Source organism: Macaca nemestrina, chromosome 11, assembly GCF_043159975.1.
Source record: "Macaca nemestrina isolate mMacNem1 chromosome 11, mMacNem.hap1, whole genome shotgun sequence".
Classification (NCBI taxonomy): domain Eukaryota; kingdom Metazoa; phylum Chordata; class Mammalia; order Primates; family Cercopithecidae; genus Macaca; species Macaca nemestrina.
Window position 1 is genome coordinate 115,399,172 of NC_092135.1, and position 20,641 is coordinate 115,419,812.

General features: G+C 42.1%; 1 long non-coding RNA gene across 15 annotated transcripts in view; it reads right to left on the reverse strand.

Moving 5' to 3' along the window:
• Positions 1-20,641, reverse strand: part of LOC105481195 (uncharacterized) — a 285,138-nt gene that overhangs the window by 40,114 nt on the left and 224,383 nt on the right. For 14 of the 15 annotated variants that reach the window (XR_011610043.1, XR_011610040.1, XR_011610041.1 and 11 more), the window contains one exon: positions 4,961-5,136. The exons of the other annotated variant lie outside the window; for it this stretch is intronic. This is a non-coding gene — a long non-coding RNA (uncharacterized lncRNA). Of the gene's footprint in view, positions 1-4,960; positions 5,137-20,641 lie in introns of those variants that run through there. 15 annotated transcript variants of the gene reach the window in all.

The window sequence follows — 20,641 nt, forward strand, 5'->3', positions numbered from 1 at the left end:
TTGCTTACTTAGGGGAAAAAAAGTGGTGCAATAATGCATGGAATCAGTCTTGAAATCCAAGGAATAGTAAGAGAAAGTTATAAAGGAGGAGAGGGAGAAAGACCAAAAACTGACTTTTGCACTTTTAAGTTGAGATATGTGTGTGTGTCTATATATATAATAGATATACAATACAAGAAATATAGATGAGGCAGCTGCATTTATAAGCCTAAAATTTTGGAGACATGTTCAGGATGAAGATATAAATTTGTCATACATTGCCAGTCATTAGCCCATTGACGGTGTATCACCTAAGAAAAGAATGGAGAAAGAGATGTTTATGAAGTGTTTCCCATTTCCCACTTCCCACTTCCTGACTTGCCCAGAGACTGTAAGTCAGAACCTCTCCTTGATTAGACTCTTTTTTTTTTTTTGAGACGGAGTCTCGCTCTGTCGCCCAGGCTGGAGTGCAGTGGTGCAATCTCGGCTCACTGCAACCTCCAACTCCCGGGTTCATGCGATTCTCCCGCCTCAGCCTCCCGAGTAGCTGGGACTACAGGAGTAAGAAGCAGGTCTTCTGAATGGAAGTATCTCTCAGTGCAGGTTCCATGCTCTCCATAAGCCACCAAGCTGCCTCAAACACAAAAAATCCTTGAGAGCTGAGTCTTCCGGAAAGACATATTTACACTTTGCAGATAAAGAAACATATGCACATACACACGATACGTCTATATCTGTATGTAGATATAAGGATACTTGGATTTTTCAAAAAACAATATGTTACGTAATTTCCTGCATTCCTAAATAATGAATATTTAATAATTCCTCCATACTTTTATTTTATGTCTGCTCTGTGCCTCGCATTGTGTCAAGAGCAGTGTTTTGAACTTATTTTTGAATTAACTGTTGTCCTCCAAAACTCTTAAGGGTTTGCAATTTAATTGAAGAGAGATAAGCTACAGGCTGCTCTATGATCACCTGATCCCCAATGTGATGGTATTTGGAGACAGGGCCTTTGAGAGGTAATTAGCTCATGAGAGTGGAGTGCTCATGATGGGATTAGTGTCCTTCTAAGAGACAGGAGAGAGCTTGCTTCTTTTCTCTCTGCTCTCAGTTATATCAGGAAATAGCCAGGAAGAGGGCCTTCACCAGAACCTGACTAGCCTGGTACCTTGATCCCAGACTTCCATCTTACAGAACTGTGAGAAATACACATCTGTTACTTAAACCAACCAGTCAGTGGTCTCCTGTTAGAGCAGCCTGATTAGTTCAGACACATACACATGTATATATAAAACAAGGAGAGATCATATTAAGAGGAATAAGATACTCCTTTTTAAATGTTAAAGGCCTTCTAATTTGCAAGTCTTTTTCCCGTGTATAATTGCATTTGCTCTTTACAATAATTACCACTATTTAGCAGATTAAAAAAAAAATAAGGCTGGGAAAATTTCAATATTTGTTGAAGATTACACAACTAGTAGATACCAAAGCTGGGAAATAAAACCCAGGTTCAAATCCAAGATTCCCTCTGGTAAAGTGAGGCTGACTCTTTATAGGAACAAGCTTCTCTCCTGTTCTCCAGGACCTCTGAGGAAGGAGATCTCACTCCCTTCTTCCGCACCCAGGAACCTCACTCCTTTATAGGAATGAAGTTCTGGTGTTCATTTCTGCTAAACTGCACTCGTGGATTTGGCTGAGTGATGCCTGAGGCTGGGGGTGGCGGGCAAGAGAATGTGTGTGCCGTGCAGCTCCTGCCAGCCCTGCAGAGCTGGCATTTTCTACAAGAATGCTTGCTTCTCAGAAACATTGTTGATAATGAGGTTGCTCATTTTTAAAATGCTGTAACTGATATTCTGGGAAAACAAACCTGGTTCCAGAAGTGCAGTGGTGGTGTTTGGATTTAAGGTTGGAGGCGGTTGTTTAAGATGAGCTTTTAGCTGGCCTGCCGACCTGTCAGTGGACTGCGATGGGGCGGCACAATCAGGCCATTGTACTAACAGAAATCTCAGGGCTCTTCAGAGTCTAAGAGGATTGTGAGAATTCCTGAACCTGGCACCTACTAAAGTGGACTTTTCACCTCTTGGGACCCTGGTAAAAATGAAGAGAGAGACAGAGAGAGTTTCAAATCAAAGGAAATAAGCCAGGGATTACACGAAATCCCCTCTAGCCCCAGTCAGACTTGGAGGACATGCAAATGCATTTGAACTGAGGAAGACTATTTGGGGCCCCTGGGAAGCAGGGTGGCACAGAGCAGTTTCCTGGCCTTGGAGAGGATGCAATTTTCCAAGATGTGGGGTTTGCTTGTGCATCTCCATGTGCAGGGCAGGGGGCTCAGTACAGTAATAACCAAAGAGTCACACACCATAGGCAGACCGCTGGCTCTGCTTGGAGGCCCAAAGATTCAGAGCTGGGCAGATCATCAATAGGCCATCGGGACCAAGCCCCTGTCTCCTGAACTACATTCTTCCCATCATACCTCTCACTCCATGTCTATTTTCTCAGTATTGAAAGAAAGGAAATGAATGTTTACTGCATCTAATCATGTGCCAGGTGCTTCATTTAATTTATAATGGAAATCACAGAGTATGATAACAGTCAACATTTATGAAGAATCTAGTAGGTGCAGGCATGAGTCTAATCATTGGATATACATTAACTTATATTTTATTCTCACAGTAGCCCCAAGTGGTAGGCTGCGGTGAGTATCTGAGACAGAGGCACAGAGAAATGTTCTTAGCCAGCAAGCGAAAGAGCTGAGATTCCCCCCAGAAGGCTGTCTGACTCCAAAGACCTCCTCTGTGCCTCAAGTCAAGTCTACAGCCCGAATCAGATAAGGTTCTTTGTCCCCAGTCTGGACACATGGTCCCTTTTGAAATTGTTCCAGAACAAGTTTCTTCCTCTTTTCCCACCTGACAATTCCTCTAACCTTCCACTCCAGGGTTCATCTGAAAGTCCTCAAAGACAGCATCTCTTAGCATTACATTGCTAAAGGTTTTAAAAACCTGCCAGTCCTTGAAAGTTTACCAAACCTGCTGAACCAATAGGTAAACACTGGTGACAACATCGGCTGTATTTTTAAAAGTTGGCATACATTGTACTCAACACTTCTGTTTGTTCTGCGTTCTGCTTTTCATTGGTGCTTCATATTCTACAAAATCTAATTTAGTAAGTCTTTTCTTCGTGAACTATGTGTGTCAACTGATAGACAGTAGATTCATTCTCAAGGAGATAATCATAGTCTGGAGCTAAAGAAGAAACATCTTTACAAAACGCAAACATGAACATGGTAACCTTTGGTTTGCAAATTACCTGGAGATTTTTTAACCCTTTGGGATCTCGTTTCTCGCTCACTATCTCATCAGTCTGGACAGTCTTGCCCTGGAGGCTCCAGGCACAGAATCACAGTGGCAGGAGCTCTTCTGGGGTGACTGTGCCTTGCACACACAGCTCCCTGAACACATTCAGACTGAGCACCACATTCCTTCTACCTGGCTAACGCCTGTGAATCTTCCAAAGCACCATCACCCCCTCCAGGAAAAATACCTTCACCAGAGAGCATCTGGGAAGTCAAGTCCACTTCCTAGAGGTTCCCCTGTACCCTGGGTCTACTACCTGTTTCCCGACACCCATCACCTCCAACTGTTATCGGCCGAGTCCTGATGACACTGTGAACTCTTTGAGGCAAAGACTATACTCCTTTGACTCTATATCCTCAGAGTCTTGATACCATCCTGGCACATAGCAGAAGCTCAAAAATGCTTGATGAGTGAAGGATACATGTTTATAAACCCACTGTTTAAACAGAGATTGTTTTAGGGTTTTAAAAGGACCCAGGTATATGAACCCCCTTTGTAAATCACCCCAAATCAAATACAATGTTCACAATAACATACAAGGATGGGCTCCATCAAACTAATTCAAACGCATAGCTGCAGCTGGTTCTTTGCTTTTATTTTAGTTTTTCGAATTGGGTAGATTATTTTATGGGGGCGATGTTTTGGAGTACTGTGGTACGATGTTCTGCACCATAAAGAAATATTAGTGTTTAGAAGTCAGAAATTGAGTCTGACTCTGAACTACACCAAAGTGTATGCATGTAGGCTGTGCACTGACCACAGAATGCAAATACTGAGCCATTATAATATATCTAGATCTACACAGGTAGGTAGCTAGCTAGATATAGATACAGGTATAGATAGATATAGATGTAAACACAGATAAAGATATTGATTTGTAGACAGATAGCTGGATATAGTTTCTTGTTATATACAGAGGATGGTCTTGATCTTAGTTTTAATACTGAAGATACAGACAATAATTAGTGAACTCATAAATTAGAGTCATGTTTATTCAATTTCTGGCAAATAAAATTATGATATATTTGTTGAATCCAGTTCTCTCAGTATATTACATTTATTAGCCACCCCCTCCTCCACATGCCCCAGAGTGTGAATTTAGGTTTCAAAAGCCTTTGTTAAGTTTTGGAGATCACTCTAGTCTATGCATTGTTTTTATTGGTTTGGTTCCATACAGACCATTCTCTAATTTTACCTTCATATGTGTTGAGTTAGTGAATCTATGGGCAGGGGGACGAAGAGAGGAGACCTGAATCCAGATAGGAGACGGCCAGAATAGAAACAGGAAATTAAAAGTAGAAAAGTGTAGTGTGTGTGTGTGCATGTGCGTGTGCGCACGCGCGCGCGTGTGTGTGTGTGTGTGTGTGTGTGTAGAAAAGGGAGGAAAAGCCACAATCAGGAAACCCAGATCTTTCCTCCCTCTGCCTCTCCAGCCTTGGAAATTCTGTCTGAAATACAGCTGGCATTCACTTCTTATATACTGAGCCTCGTGACCTTGGCTGGTACCCATGTCCACACTACATTTATGGCATCCAAATTGCTAATTTGATGTTGAGGTGGATGGAGGGAGGAGGGAGGAATTAAAGGATGGGAAGGGAAAAAAATACCCCAAACTGCAAAAGTTAAATTTCCGGCCAGGTGGCTTCCAAACCATCCAGCAGCTTTATTCAAGGCTTTGAAGTCTTGAGCCAAACAGTTCCAGATCTTCAATATTTACTCTACAGTCTCCAAAAACAAAAGTTGACTGTGTTCCTTGAAGTCAATCTCACCAGCATTTCAGGATGACAGTTGGGAGAGGCTGAAAAAGAGTTATTGGATGACCTGGAACTTCTTGGTAAGCATTTGTTATGCTTGGCTCTCTCTCTCTCTCTCACTCACTCAACACACACACAGACACACACACACATTTTTATTGTTTTACTTTTTATTTTTATTTTTATTTGAGACAGAGTCTCACTCTGTTGCACAGACTGGAGTGCAGTGGTGCGATCTCAGCTCACTGCAACCTCCGCCTCCCAGGTTCAAATGATTCTCCTGCCTCAGCCTCCCGAGTAGCTGGGATTACAGGTGCACGCCACCATGCAGTAATTTTTGTATTCTCAGTAGAGAGGGGGTCTCACCATGTTGGGCAAACTGTTCTCAAATTCCTGACCTCATGATCTGCCCGCCTAAGACTCCCAAAGTGCTAGGATTACAGGCATGAGCCACCACACCCAGTCTCTTGTTTTCCTTTTAAGCTTACCCTACCTTCCACCATCAGTTCCTACTCTGCCCCCAACCCAGTCATCTCTTGCATTATTCGTCATGTATATCAAGAACTCACCCTGGAACAGCAATGGCTAACCCAGCTCGCTAGGCTAAATTCCTTTAACCCAGCAGTTGAACTCCGCCACTTACACCCATGGACTAAGCCCAAAGAAATAATGGTAGAGCCAGTCCTGCAGGTATGGTAGAATCTCTATCTAGCTATGGACTTACGCAGGGCAGACCTTTGGGAATAGGAAATGGGTGATGGGCGAACATAAAATTCTGAAACTAAAACATATTCAGGAGGCAAAGACTCTATCCCAGTCCAGCCTTGATGAGTACTTGTCATTTACTTTTCTCCTCACTATCACCATCCTTCTTTGTTTCTCCAAACCCCACTCATTGTTCAACGTTCTCAATGGTAGGTATCACCATCAGAGTCACTCAGTGAATATGTACTGAGAACCTACCATGTGCCAGGCACTGTTCCAGGCTTGAAGCTAACAAAGTGCTGGCCCTGCTACAGCTCATGTTCTAGGAGTGCGGGACAGACAATAAACAAACAAATAAATCAATCAATCTTCAGTGTGCTGGATGTGGTTCATGGTATGGCTAAAACACTGCAGGGTACAGAGGAAAGACAGAGGGGGAGCAGGGGCAGTATTTGTCATATGGGCAGAGAACAGAAAAAGATGAAGGAACAAAGGAGAGGCTGTGTGAAAGAAGAGCCCTCCAGCAGAGCCAGAGCAAACGCCCTGAGGTGGGAGGGTGTGGCTTGGCCAACAGACAGTAACAAGGCAGGTTGGCCGTGCCAGAGGGGACAGGTGGGAAATGATGCAAAGCAGAATCACAGAGAGCTTTGGGAGGACTCTGACTCTCCTCTATGTGAGATGGGAGCCTCTGGTGAGTTTTGAGCACATGAGTAATGTGATCAGGCTCTTGTCAGACTTTGAGATGCAATGTTGAGAACACACTCTGACTATTAAGGAGAAGAGCTAAAGCAGCCAGACCAGAGTCTTCTTCATCCATCCACACTTAGAGGGAAAGAGATAATGGTGACTTTGACCAGGATGAAGATAGTAGACATTGAACTCTGGAAGTTCTTTGAGGGTAGAGCCAACTGATATACTTGCTGATGAATTAGATGTGAAGAATAAGAGGTGTCAGGGATGACTCCCAAGTTTTTGGCTTTCACTACTGAAATGAGAAACTAATTTCTTCATCTGTGCTCTCAATTACTTTTCTTAATGTTAATATCATAACATGTTAGTAACAATTGTGCATGTGGGCATCTATCCCACTAGATGCACTGTCTCTTAACTTTCAAAGGTCTTTTGGTAGACTGGGACTCTACTGAAAGCTATGGACTCTTGCCAATGAGGAGATAAGTACACATACACAAATTCATGCACACATTTACATCTTGAAAAGGTTTACTTCTCCTCCCAAGTTTACCCATAGAACCCTTGAGTTGTTCATGGATCCAAGATTAAAAGATTCAGGCACTAGATTTATTTGTTTTTAAAATACATTATTATGGAGCACCTGGGACATGACAGATATAATGGGTGACCAAAAATATCTAGGCTCTTTTCTCATGGAGACTGTCATCTGATGCAGCATATAGACAAGATGTTAGTAAACAAATAAACAAGTAAATGATTATAATTTATAAAAGGAGCTATGGAGAAAAAAACAAAGCAGGGTGACATAACCTACTATAATATAGTATAAAAGAAAACAGAAACCATCCAGGTCCTATAAACAGAGGAGATTAATACAAGGAATTTGTTGAACACATGATGGAAAGAACAGAGGGTAATGAGACCAGAGACGAGCAACATAAGAAGCCCACTACCACTCCCAAGGATGGAGGGGAAGTCAGAAGAGGGAGTACTACTAGAGCTCAGACACCTAGACTATCTGGAAGCTAGAATCGAAGAAGGGGTGCTGCCTCATGGCAGTGAGGACTAGAAGCGAGGGCTTGTCTACTGGAGATGCAACCAACTCAGAGTACGAAAGAGTACAGTACTCTGGCTCCTCCAGTTTTCTAGTAGTGCCTCCCCTTGACTAAATCTGGCCAGAGCTAGTTCCCTGTGATTCAGAGCAGAACAGGAGAGAAACAGAAATGGATCCAAGAGCAATCAGGTGAGCAGCTGACACACAGGGGGCCCTATTTAGAAAGAGTGGTCACCTAGTGCCACTCTAAGAAACTGAAATTTAAGTTGACATTGGCTAAATCAGAAGATGAATATCAAGGGAGAGAACATTCCAGGTGGAGGGAATTGTAACAGAACATTCCCGAGATGTTAAAAAGCTCTGTCTCTTTGGGAGTACAAGGCCTCACTTAAGGCCAGTCTGGCTGAACAGCTATCCCATTCTTTACACAATCAGAGGAGGAGGTTAGGCATACGGCTATTTTTCCATAACCACCTGCCAGGTGGCATATTGCCATGGAAGCAAGCTTCAGACCAAATTCCACTGGATGCCCACACATTTATCAGTTGAGCCTACAGAAAGCCAGTCTTACCACCTGCTCTGTCCTTTGGGGCACCCCACAAGGACCTTGCCTGAAATGTGAACTTTGAGGTAAAGGCAAAAATATTCCAACACCAAGATTTATTGTCAGGGTCCTCTGCTAAGCGAAGGCACGCAAGGCCAAATGGAGTTGTAGGCTAAGGAGGTGACTCAGAAAGTCCTGGATTGCTGGGCTTGCCAGGTTCTTGTACTTTATTTATGCAAAGGCAGAGGAGTTACACAAACTTTCAGCCATATATCTTTTATTTCATCAATGAAAAGTTATTTCTAACATCACTCATACTAATTAATATACCTTCTAAAGCATATTCAGAAATTGATATTTAGAGTACATGCTGAGGCCATTTCTGAAGCATGGATTCATTATTAGGGCAATTTAAATATAATCTAGCTGCCCCTAGATTGTAGATGGAAACTAACCTGCACACTCAGATAACATCACACTGTTTATACAGAAGCACAGTAAAGTTAATTACAGACAATGAAACAGAGGGGATGAAAGGTGCCAGTGCTGTTGGAATTTCGCTGGTAAAGAGGAGAGAGTAGATTGACAGGAGGCTGCAGAAGGGAGAAGAGGCTGAGTCTCATAGGCCATCTTAAAGGATTTGCATCTCATTCAAACTGCATTGCAGGACTTTGAACAGGAGGTAACATAATCTGATCATGCAGGTAACATAATCTGATCATGCTCACTGCTTTGTGAAGAATGGATGACAGAGGAGGGAATGTGACACCAGGTCACTGAAAGTGTTGGAGTTGCTGGCATCAGCCCATCATGGTGGCAGTACAGATGGAGACAAATGGAGACAGATGAGCTGTGTTTTGAAGATAGAAACTGAGGAATTGTGTCAGTCTGTTTTGTGTCACTACAAAGGAATATGTGAGGCTGAGTAATTCATAAAGACAAGAGGTTTATTTTGGCTCACAGTTCTGCAGCTGTACAAGCATGGCACCTGAATTTGCTTGGCTTCTGATGAGGCCTCAGGGAGCTTCCAATCATGGCCAAAGGTGAGGAGGAAGCAGGCACATCACCTGGTGAGAGAGGGAGCCAGGAGGGCGGAGGAGGTGCCAGGTTCCTTCCAAACAACCAGCTCTCACGTGAACTAATAGAGCAAGTACTCACTCAGCACTGAGGGGGTGGCAACAGGCCATTCATGAGGGATTCACCCCCATGATCCAAAACCTCCCACCAGGCCCCACCTCCAACACTGGAGATTACATGTCAACATGAAATTTGGTGGGGACACACATCCAAACCATATCAGGAATGAGATTGGATAAGTCTGGGATGGTGGTAAGGGAGAGGTTGGAATCAAGGATGGCTCCCTGGTTTGTAGCTGATGTAGCTAGCCAGAGAATGGTCTGTTTTACTAAGATGGGAGAGGCACAAGCGAGAAAAAGATTTGGTGGTGAAGTGGGAAAAGGGAGGCCAAAAAGCTTTGATTTTGTACATTTTAATTTTGTGACACAAAAGCAAGGAACACACACTTGTCTTATTTATCTATGTATCCACCTGCATGGCCTTGACTGGGGCTTAGTACACATCTGAGTAATTAGAAAGAATAGGCATGCTATTACTTTTGTCACTTATCTTAGTGACACCTTCCTCTCTTTCTCCCTCTCCCTACTCCCCTTTCTCTTAATATATATAAAATAGCACTTCAATTTCATATGGTGGTTCAAATCATCAAAGATAAGGTAAACCAACAATATAATACATTTTAGACAGAATTAAAGGTCCTGTAAGGCTTGAGTTGCAAGGGTGACACTGACAAGAAATTAGAAATCAAATGAGCCCAAGTAAATGCAGTTTGGGGTCTGGATGAAAGAATGCATCCCAAGAAATCTCACGTCTCTGAGATGGATAAATGGCCTTCCGTTCCAACTGAAGATCTATTAATGCATTTCCCTTTTGCAATGCAGGTGATGCCATTGCAAATGCTATCATTCCTGTGGGTAGATGTGGCTATAATTTTCTCATCTGTAAAACAAAGGAATTACACTGGATTATCCCAAAGACTTGAAAGTTCCCTTTCAGATCCTTCTCATCTTGTAGAGTTACATGGAAATGCCTTTTGGGGATCAGGAACACAACAGCTCCAGCTGTGGCAATGTCTCTGGTAGAGCCCCCCATAGAATACACTGAAGGGCACCATCTGTGTAAATATAACAGAAGTTGGGGGAAAGCATTAAAATATTTTTATCTATCTATCTATCATTTCTACAGAGAAAGGAAAGCTCTTCTTGCTATCTGGAAAAATATTATTCTCCCTTTTCTTTATTTCTTTATATCACACAAGGAAAGAGATAATAGTATTCTGTGGCTTACTACATTTTGGAAGCACAGTTTCAAGCGAGAAAGATCTACTGAAAGGCTCAAAAGTAAATTAAAATTTAAAAAGTATTCATGCTATGTCTCATAACTTACCAACAAACCTTCCAGGACTATTCACATATTAAATTATACATAGTACCTTTTTTCCTGGGAAGGGGAATAGATATAGTCCATAACCAGACAGAAAACTTTACTGTGAACACAGGATGCATATTTATGAAGTCCAGAACATTTTACAAAACATGTCATTATAGTCTCCCATGCAATCATGAATCTATCCATGGTTATAATTGAGTCCAATTTGGCCCTGAGCCTCCTGGTAGCCAAAGCAAAACAAAGCACGAAATCAGCTACAAAATACTCATTATGATAAAGAAGGACGCATACTATTTTGAAAGGACAACAATAAAATATTTTGTTTAAATAGCACGAGGCTGTGGGGAGCAGAGAATGATCGGGTAACAGTAACTAACTCCTCCGCAGCAGAGGCTGTGACATTTCATGTGACTTGTTCTTCACTGAAAGTCAAGGGCATCATGTTAAAGTACAATTCAGTGAAGGACTAGAGCAAAACAGACCTTGAGAGGTGCAGCTGGAACCAAAGATAAAAGCAGATCTAGAATGCACTGTCTGATGTGAGGCCATGAACCACATAAAACTGGAAATGTTAGTCATCCAAATTGAGGTAGATTGTGGGCATAAAATGTTCATCAGATTTTAAAGTTTTTGTGCCATAACAATGAAAATAAGGGGAGAATATCTCAATATGTTTTATATTAATTATGTGTTGAAATGATAATATTTTGGATGTTGGGCTAAATAAAATATATTACTAAAATGAATTCCACTTGATTCTTTATTTCACATTTTTAAATGTGGCTCTTAAAAATTTTTTAATTACATACGTGGCTCACAGTTGTGTCTTGCATTATATTACCAGTGGATAGTGCCAGCTCTGGAGGAGTGAACACTTGCCACTTCACATTGGACTTGCTGCTTTCTCTCCTTGCCCATCATTCTCTCCATCTAAGAACTGAAGGACCCTGATACCCATCTCCAAGACTTAAGTAGGCTGGCTTGTGGAAATTGCAAAATACGATGCCTGACACAGCATATGGCCCAGCAGTCTTCCTTTGCTACTTCTCTGCCCTGAAGCCTACCTTTGGGGCTGAAGGTGGGAAAATATTCTGACTCCTGCAACAGTCCTGCCATGAGATTTCCCTGTGACCCTCCACTCCCTGAGGTCTGTGGCTGTTTCTCTGCCTTGAGGAAGTGCAGTACTATGTGATTTCAGTGTCTCAAGACAGATAACTCTGGCCCCCTGGAATAACCAGCAGGATGACGGGGGTTGGGAGGGAGGCTGTTTATAGAAGACAGGGGTCAAACACTGCTCAAGGACTTTGTTTAAAATTCTTTTTTAACCACATAGCTCTATGTTTGGGTTTGCTTCTCTCATTAAATAAATATCTGGAGAGTCTTCATGGATCACCCCAGATACGTATGGCCAAGGTTTTTAAGATAATGAGTCACACTCTTGAGTTACGCTTAGTGAATTCCCAAGTTGGGGCATTTAAGGATCGTCAAGAGGGGTCGGTGAGGGATGGGATGAAGTTCTTCCCAACAAGGCCAAGAGAAGGAGACCCTTTTAGAGTTACGTGCAAGATTCCTGCTCACCAGCAAATTGCATAAATTTCTTATGGACTCAGTTCAGGTCAGCGAGAAGGCAGAGGGAAGAGAACGACCAAGACCTTACGATATGAAAGAACAGAATTTAAGGGAACAAGAACATCTTGTTAACTTGAAGTTTGCCCAAGACTCAACTTCGTGTTTGAATGAACATGTGCCAATTATTTCAGATTAGCACAAAAACAATACATTTGTGTTTTGTTTTAATGAAATATTTTGAAAAGCTGAGGACATATTTGGAGTTCTAAATTTGGTATTTGGAGTTTTAAATTTGACCCTTGGCAAATTTAAGTCACTTTCAACTCAAACTTTCCTTAAGGGAGAATCAGAGATAGAGGAAACAGTAAATAAAAAAATAAAAAAAAAAATACTTGGGGTAAAAGAACTTTTTAAGTTAATAAACTTTATTTTTTGAGTAGTTACAAGTTTACATAGAAGTTGAGCAGAAAGTACAGAGATTTCCCATATACTCCCTCCCTTCCACACACATACAGTTAACCCTATTTTTAACATCTTTGCATTAGTGAGATTGATACGTTTGTTACAATTGATGTACTAATATTGATACATTATTATTAATGTCCATAGATTACATTAGACTTCACTTTATTGTGCAGTTCAGTGGGTTTTGATAAGGCATGATGTCATGTATCTACCATTACAATAGCAAGCAGAATAGTTTCACTGCCCTAAAAATCCTCTGTGCTCTAACCATCCCTCCCTCCCACCAGCCTCTGGCAACCACTGATCTTTTTACTGTCTCTACAGTTTTGATCTTCCAGAATGTCATATATTGGAATCAGTCAGGATATAGCTTTTCAGACAGGTTTAACAATACACATTTAAGGTTTCTCGGTGAGGATTTCAAAAAATCAGGAAAATAATACCTTTCTGTACAGATGGGGAGAATAAGAACAAATAAAAGGAAATTTTAGACTGAGCTATTGTCTCTGGCTCCTGGTATCTGAGAAACGGAAAGGACAAACTCACCCTGGAGGAGAAGAGCCTAAGACGAGAGGAATGACGCTGTGTGAGGTGGAAGGGCAGGCACAATCACACAGGCACCTTGGGAGGATGGGCCTGGTGGCAGGGGAGGGGGAACCTCGAGTTTATTCACAAAAACCAACTTGATGGCTGAACCATAAAATAAAGTGAAGTTTTGCTCATTTTCTCTACAGAAGACAATATAACCCAGTTTTCCAAAAGGAGTGTGGGTAAGATTTCTCCTGGAAACAGGAATATAATATAATACCATTTAGGTCTACTACTCTATTGTGGTGTTGTTAGCTTAGTTTAATTCAATTCCTAATTCTTGACTCAAGAGTATAACTTGTCCCTTCAATGGGTCAAACTTGCTATTTTTTTTTCTAGATAGTTTTTTTCTCCATTCCCATCTTTTTTTTTTTTTTTCCTAGAACCACATATTCCAGTTCATTTCATTAAGGGATCCTTATTGCAATACAGCAGGGGGTTGTGTTTAAAAAAAAAAACCCCCAAAAAGCACCATTCTGGAGAAAGCCTCACACTCTATGTGGTATTTGACTACACGCTCTGATGACATATGTTCATATCTCCTCTGAAAAACACACTCAGAGAACCATGGAGAAGAGGGGCAAAGCATTTTTCAAGCTTGAACCCTTTGGAGTGGTGTCAGAGTTGGAGGAAAAGGCCAGCCATCCTGCTAAACGCACCAGTGAAAGAAAATATTCTGGCAATGTGAGATGGAAAAAATAGAACCTACCAGAATGACTCTCAGGAATAGTACTATAAATGCTTAGAGGGAAAATGAAGTCACTTAGGGACAAGGAGGTGACACCCTCCTTCCTCCAAAGGTTAGGCTTAACTAACCCTGGATATTGGATAACTAAAAGAGATGAGTCCATTTGACTCAAGGTCTTTTGTTTCATGAATGGATAATGCAAATATGGGGCCAGAGTGGAATTACCAAGGACAATGGAAAACGACTGAGTGTCCCACCCAAGGGTCTTTCTCCTTTTCTTTTTCTCCTATGTCACTCAGCTTTCTCTACAAATTAACTCTGAACAAGCATTTGAAGGAGTGTTCAGAGTATCAGATTATTTATTTTCCTGGCATTCTCTAATGTTTCTCTGGCCCCGGGTAAAGTCAAGTGTCCACATCAAGGTGCATCTCTTTGAAAGGCAATGCGGCCCAGTGTGGGTGGCAGCAGCCTGAAATCAACAGGTTTGCTTATTCTACTTCCTCTGTTTGGAATTTTTTTCTTTCTTCCCTCTATAGCTGCCTATCTAAACTCTTTCTGTAAGGTCCAGCCCAAATGCATCTCCTTCAGTAAGCCTTACCTGGTATTAATTTATTCTTCCTCTGTAGATTCATAATTACTTAGAGGTGGAAACAAGGAAAGTATCATGAGACTCTATAACAAGGTACAATGTAATGCCTCTCACTAGAATGTAAGTTCTGGACAACAGCCATGTCTTCTTTCCTATCTTTGTGTAGGACTCACATTGGGTATCACAGTTCACACAGAAAAGGTACTAGATAATTTTGTTTGTTTGTTTTGTTTTTACTATCTTTACTGTTAATTCAGGGGCTATCTAAATTGCCCTCCATTGTCCAAAATCACCCTCTGGGACCAAAACCAAGGGATGTGACCCACATCAGTTGCTAAGCAGTCAACGTGTGACGTGAAGAGCTCCAGGGAGCCTGGCCCTAAGAGGATATTTACCATTTAACCATGGAGTCAATGTCTGGCTATTATCCATCTGTCTTCTCCTAGTAACATCACTCTGGGTTTCTTCTGGGAAACACTTCTCCCCAGTCTTCATTCAAGTGGTTTGGATGGGGCTAAATCTACACCCTAGTTGTAGAGGTAGATGTATGGTGCAGACCTACCTTGCATTTCACCTCCTTTGACAGAGTGTTTGCTTCCCAGGTGGCCACAAGACCCAAGCTGGATCAATGAGATACAACCCTAGGATTTTTGCTGGAACTCTTGGGAAAGAGAAGCTCTTCTTCAATGGTCCCTAAGCCTTGAAATGTATCTGTAGGGATACCATTCTGTCGTCTCATGCCCAGAGCCTGCCAGAGAGTAATCTCAACACAGGAAGGAGAGAGCTGACATATGGTAGCAGGTAGAGTTGTCCAATAAAATAGAGAAAGCAGTACAGGGACATGTTTATACTACAAAAAAGTTGTTCATTATTTATATAAAATGTGAATTTAACTGTGTATGCTCTGTTTTTATTTGCTAAATCTGGCAACTTGAGCAGCAGGCAGCCTCCATCTTGGTTACTGCATTTCTGAACCCTTGCATTAATCTACAGTCCTGGACTTCTCAGTTATGTGAAGCACTGGCTACCAGGTTTTTTGGTTGTTTGTTTTTGTTTTTTCTTAAGCCAGTTTGACCTGGCTTTCTATTAATTCTGTTAATCTGCAACACAGAAGTTCCTCAGTCATGTAGAAGTTCTGCCATCTTTCAGAACAATAGGTGTTCTCTTCAAAAGCAAAATATCCTGCAGGCACCAGGGGCATGTCATTGGGGCATAGGCCAGAGAGGTAGAGAGCAAGACCAGGAATCTCTGCCAGCTATTGGGGGCATAAAAGGTACTCAAAGAGATAATATTTTATGCCTGAGGGGAGTGGAAAATAAGCAAGTGACAAGGCCCCCTAGACCAGAATGGAAACACTAGGGCAGCACAAAGCTGCATCGGCTAGGATCAAAGGAAGTCACCATCACCAGTGTAGGCAGCTCCATGCATTCCCTCGTGTCCCCAAGAGTAGCTTACCTTTAAAGACTGCACTCCTATCCTAACTTCTGGGCTATTTACAATGAACAAGAACAGACTCAGATGTACAATACAAACCCTAAGTGATGGAAGAAAGCCAAAATATGCTTGTGGTTTGAGGGGGTAGAGGAAAGAAAGGCAGGGGAGGAAGGAGAGCAATTCATTTCACAACAGCCTCTGTCACTTGCCATCCCCACCTGGGGGAAGGACAAACTGAGGGCAGTCTGGGTGGGAGAGCAAACAGGAAAGTGTCTCTCTGGCACCTGAAAGCCAGCAATCTGATCCCAGGGCCCCAGAGTCAGGGCTGGAGGACAAAGCTTTGCTGGGGTGAGGGAAGGCAATGAACTCTGTGGATTCCAAAGCTTTCTCTGCCCTGCCCTGTTTCCGGGCACCAGCGGGTCATGTCATTGCAAACAAACATGAGGAAGCCTGCCAGGAGAAATGACAAGGGTATTTGCCAGTTGAGAAGGCTTCTACCAGTCAGGCTAGACTGGGCCATCAAAGAGTTCCCTCTTCTTGACTTGGATTTCTAACACATTATCCAGAGCCTTTTTAATTTTTTTTCTTTTTAGACGGAGTGTCACTCTGTCACCCAAACTGTAGTGCAGTGGCATGATCTTGGCTTACTGCAACTTCCACCTCCTGGGCTCAACGATTCCCCCACCTCAGCCTCCCAAATGGCTGGGATTACAGGTGCATGCCACCATGCCCGGCTAATTTTTATTTTTAATATATTTTTTGTATTTTAGTAGAGAAGGGGTTTCACAATATTTCCCAGGGTGGCTTCAAACTCCTGAGCTCAGGCAATCTGCCTGCCTCAGCCTCCCAAAGTGCTGTGATTATAGGCATGAGCCACCACACCCGGCTGCCAGAGCCTTAATTAAGCAACTTCCGTGTGCTGGGGTGCTGGGCTTGGTGGTCATTTACATTCACTACACAGTTATTTTTCTGGTTTTCTAGCAAAATCTTTTGAAAATATGAGTCAAAGCTAGTATTATCTCTATTTGGGGAAACAAGAAGCTGAGGTGTGGACCTCCTTAGATCACACAGGACATGAATGCAGAGGAAGAAAGCCTTACAGACATTATTAATCTCTGAATCTGTCATCATTCATCTTTCCAGAAATTGGCATGGTGGCTTGTAGGTCAACACTAGCAAATCCTCTTTGTAGCAAGTCCCTACAACTAACTACAATGGAATCCAGTTTTTATTATTGCTTTCAAAAACTCAGTGTTGTACTGGTGGAGATAATACCAACCCCACAGTCATGGCAACTGAAGGCTCTTATTGAAAGGGTGCTTCAGTCAAGCTTGGAGAGAAGTTCAATGTCACCACTTATCACTGACCTTTGGCATTCTTTGTTTAAAAGCTATTATTTCAGTCATATATATATATATATATATATATATATATATATATATATACACACACACACACACACATACATACACACACACACACACACACAGAGACATGTATACATTTGCTATTATTACACGTATTTTATGTTGCAATTGCTATTATACGTATTTTATGTTGTTTATTTCATATTCAAATTCACATAAGATTTTTAAAGCCCTGAAGGCAAAACAAGCTGTTACCTTTCTATTTTGATCAAAACTCATAGCTACAAATTAGATTGCATGTTCACCATAATCATCTTCACCATCCTCATAATCAATACAAAAAGCCTCTCACCATTCAATGAACATTATGGAATGCATACTGTGTGTTGAATGCCAGGTATAAAATAGCAGATAAAACATAGTCTTTAGCTTACATATTAGTGATGAACTCAGACACCTAAATGGAATATTTAATTAAAACACAATAAAGGAAATGATGGAGACAGGCAAAGCTTACTGTAGATACCAGAGTGGTTGGAGAGAGCTGAAAAGATTCCAAGCTGGGGATTTCCAGGAACACTTCTCAGAAGCAGTGGCAAGTCTTTTTAATTTTTAATTTTATTTTATTGTGTTAAGAAAATTTAACATGAGAATCTAACTGCTTAACACATTTCTAAGTGTGCAATACAGTATTCTTGACAACCATGTTGTGCAGTAGATCTCTCAAACTTACTCATCATGCTTAACTGAAACTTTATGCCAGCCGCCTAGTAATTCCCCACCTCCTCCGTCCCCAGGCCCTGGTAACTACTCTTCCATTCTTCTATTCTAGGAATTTGATGATTTTAGATACTTCATGTGTATTAATCTGTTTTCACACTGCTGATAGAGATATACCCAAGACAGGGCAATTTACAAAAGAAAGAGGTTTATCAGACTTACAGCTCCACATGGCTGGGGAGGCCTCACAATCATGGTAGAAGGTGAAAGGCACGTCTCCCATGGCAGTGGCAAGAGAGAGAACTTGTGCAGGGAAGCTCTGCCTTATAGAACCACCAGATCTCATAAGACCTATTCACTATCACAAGAATAGCACAGGTAAAACCTGCACCCATGATTCCATTACCTCCTGCTGGGTCCCTCCCATAACACATGGGAATTCAAGATGAGATCTGGGTGGGACACAGTCACACCATATTATTCCTCCCCGGCCCCTCCCAAATCTTATTTCCTCACATTTCAAAACCAATCATGTCTTCCCAACAGTCCCCCAAGGTCTTAATTCATTTCAGCATTAACTCAAAAGTCCACAGTCCAACATCTCACCTGAGACAAAGCAAGTCCCTTCTGACTATGAACCTGTAAAATCAAAAACAAGTTAATGACTTCCTAGATACAATGGGGGTACAGGTATTGGGTAAATACAACCATTCCAAATGGGAGAATTTGACCAAAACAAAGGGACTACAGGCCTCATGCAAGTCCAAAATCCCTCCTTTGACTCCATGTCTCACATCCAGGTCAGGCTGATGCAAGAGGTGGGTTCCTATAGTCTAGGGGAGCTTTATGCCTGTGGCTTTGCAGGATTTAGCCCCATTCCTGGCTGCTTTCACAGGCTGGTGTTGAGTGTCTGCAGCTTTTCCAGGCACACGGTGCAAGCTGTCAGATCTACCATTCTGAGGTCCAGAGGACAGTGGCTGTCTTCTCACAACTCCACTAAGCAGTACCACAGTAGGGACCCTGTGTAGGGGCTCCAACCTCACATTTCCCTTCCATAATGTCCTAGCAGATGTTCTCCATGAGGGCCCCACTCCTGCAGCAAACTTCTGCCTGGGCATCCATGCATTTCTATACATCCTCTGAAATCTAGCCAAAGGTTTCCAAATCCCAATTCTTGACTTCTGTGCACTCTCAGGCTTAATACCATGTGGAAGCTGCCAAGGCTTGGGGCTTAAACCCTCTTAAGCCATGGCCTGAGCTCTAGCTTGGCCCTTTCAACCACGGCTAGAGCTGCTGGGATTCAGGGCACCAAGTCCCTAGGCTTCACACAGCAGGGAGACCTTGGGCCCAGCCCACTAAACCACTTTCTCCTAGGCCTCCAGGCCTGTAATGGGAGGGGCTGCTGTGAAGACCACTGACATGCCCTGGAGACATTTTCCCTATTGTCTTTGGGAATAACACTCAGCTCCTCCTTACTTACGTAAATTCATGCAGCCAGCTTGAGTTTCTCTCCAGAAAATGGGTTTTTCTTTTCTATCACATGGTCAGGCTGCACATTTTCCAAACTTTTATGCTCTGCTTCCCTTATAAAACTGAACGCCTTTAACAGCACCCAAGTTACCTCTTGAATGCTTTGATGCTTAGCAATTTCTTCCACAAGATATCCTAAATCACCTCTCTCAAGTTCAAAGTTCCACAAATCTCTAGGGCAGGGGCAAAATGCCACCAGTCTCTTTTCTAAAACATAACAAGAGTCACCTTTGCTCCAGTTCCCAACGAGTTCCTCATCTCCATCTAAGACTACCTCAGCCTGGGCCTTATTGTCCATATCACTATCAGGCTTTTGGTCAAAACCATTCAACAAGTCTCTAGGAAGTTCCAAACTTTCCCACATTTTCCTGCCTTCTTCTGAGACCTCCAAACTGTTCCAACCTCTGCGTGTTACCCAGTTCCAAAGCCACTTCCACATTTTTGGGTATCTTTTCAGTAACACCTCACTCTACTGATACCAATTTACTGTATTAGTCCATTTTCACACTACTGATAAAGACAAATCTGAGACTGGGCAATCTACAAAAGAAAGAGGTTTATTGGATTTACAGTTCCACGTGGCTGGGAAGGCCTCACAATCATGGCAGAAGGTGAAAGGCACATCTCACATGGTGGCGGCAAGAGAGAGAACTTGTGCAGGCAAACTCCCCCTTATAGAACCATCAGATCTCATGAGATGTATTCACTATCACAAGAACAGCACAGGAAAGACCTGCCCCCATGATTCAATTACCTCCCACTGGGTCCCTCCCAAAACAAATGGAAATTCAAGATGAGATTTTGGTGGGGACACAGTCAAATCATATTATCATATAAGCAGGATCTAACTTTAGCATATGCACACACTGTATATGTGTGATTCTTTGAATTGCCCTGCAAGCCAATTCTAACATTTTGATGGTTCCCTTATTAATTATTGAGCAATATAAAATCTTTGACTTGTGCTCATCTTACAATATCTAAGCATTTTGGTTTTACCTTTAAAAATAGATTAGCTAAAGAACACATTGCATGTCAGTGTTCCCAGAGCCTCACCATAAGCACAGCTTTTCCTCAACATTATGAAAAAATGAAACTTTTCCTTAGCAACATTGCATAGTTATTTTCTACATTCCT